Source organism: Bombus pyrosoma, linkage group LG1, assembly GCF_014825855.1.
Source record: "Bombus pyrosoma isolate SC7728 linkage group LG1, ASM1482585v1, whole genome shotgun sequence".
Taxonomy (NCBI): domain Eukaryota; kingdom Metazoa; phylum Arthropoda; class Insecta; order Hymenoptera; family Apidae; genus Bombus; species Bombus pyrosoma.
In genome coordinates this window covers 7111382-7113262 of record NC_057770.1, presented here as the reverse complement: position 1 = coordinate 7113262, position 1881 = coordinate 7111382, and positions in this window count along the sequence as shown.

The window sequence follows — 1881 nt, the reverse complement described above, 5'->3', positions numbered from 1 at the left end:
CAGACAATAATCACTCTCACTTCTTCGAAATCCTAATTTTTTCATATACTCGTCGAAACATTCGTACCAAGCTCTTGAACTTTCACGCAATCCATATAACGCCTTTGACAATTTACATACTCTCCCGCTTTTATCGTCGTAACCCATAGGTTGTTTTACGAATACTTCCGATTTTATAGTTCCGTTTAAGAATGCTGTTCCTACATCCATTTGCATAACCATCAAACCGTATTGACAACAATAAGATAGTAATAACTTTAACGTTTGCATTTTTGCCACTGGACAGTATAAATCTTTCAGTATTTCCTTTTGTTGGAAGCCTCGAACAACTAGCCGCGCTTTCTTACGATTATCAGATTTATTCGTATATATCCATTTCAGATCTAATACCCTTTTGTCTTTTGGCTTCTTAACCAATTGCCTTATTGTCTTATTTTTGATTAAACTATTAATTTATCGGTTCATTGCTTCTTTCCATGAATCGCTATCATCACTACTTAAGGCTTCTTCATAGGTTTGAGGACTGTCTGCGCTAACTATATTTACATAAATGAAATATGAGCTCGTTTGGCCATATCTTTGAGGTTTCCTTCTTTCCCGTGCTGACCTTCTCAAATTATTTTCTATGTCCTCAAGTTTTTCTTCCGATTCGTTACTTAAACTTCTTTCCTTTTTTATTGCAGCCTGCTCGACCTCCTCGTTATTTATTTGACTTTCATGAATTTCGTTTGAACCCGAATGTTCGTCAAAATCTCTTTCCGTTTCATTATCTGATTCTTCTTCTCCTTGAAATCCTACTAATTTATCATTTCCACCTATAAATTCTACGTGTCTTGCAATTATGATTTTATTATTAACCAAGATCCTATATCCAACGTGTTCATAACCTACGAGTATTCCATTATCTGCTTTTCTGTCCCATTTCGAATTCCTTTTAATTTCTGGTATTCTTACGAAAACTCTACTACCGTACAATCTTAAATTACTTATGTTTGGTTTCCTTTTAAAAAATATTTCAAATGGTGTTTTATTTTCATATGTATTCGCAATGGTTCTATTTTTTTAAATACGCCGCGGCCCTAACTATTTCTGTAATTTCTGAATATATTTAATATTCAACTTTGAATCATGTAATAAGCATCTAGCGGAATTCATAATTGTTCTATTGTAACGCTCGGCTGTTCCATTTAACTCGTGAACATAAGGTGGACATGGCTCTACGAAAATTCCCTTTTCCCTAATTAGTTTGTACATGTCTTTGTTCATGTATTCTTTTCCGTTATCGCATCTTAGTCTCTTTATCTTTTTGCCGGTAAGATTCTCAACTTTGTTTATATAATCAAGGAAGCAATCGTAAACTTCACCCTTTGATTTCAAAGTATAAATCAATGCGCACTTACTGTAGTCGTCTATAAATGTTAAGAAATATTTAGATCCATCAAACCCGGTATTTCTATGAGGTCCATTTAAATCGGTATGTACTAATTCTAAAATCTCGCGTGCTCTACTACGGTAATTTTCAAAGGTTAAATTGTGCATTTTATTTTGGACACGTGTACCACATTTTAATTGTACTTGTTCAAATTTTTCTGGCATTCCCTCAATTTCCCTAATTTTTTCTTACACATTGTATCTAAATAATTAAAGTTTACATGCCCTAAGGCCCTGTGAAATTTTTCCTCATTTGTCATCTTTTCTACATTTCTTGCGTGAGATTCTTGCCTTTCAATGTAACTATTTATTTTATATAGACCGTGATCTTTGAATGCTATCCCTATCAACTTTCTGTATTTGTTATATATCTTTGAAGTATTTCCTGCTGAGACTATCATATTTTCATTGGTTACTCTCGCATAGCTAATCAAGTTATTATCCATTTCT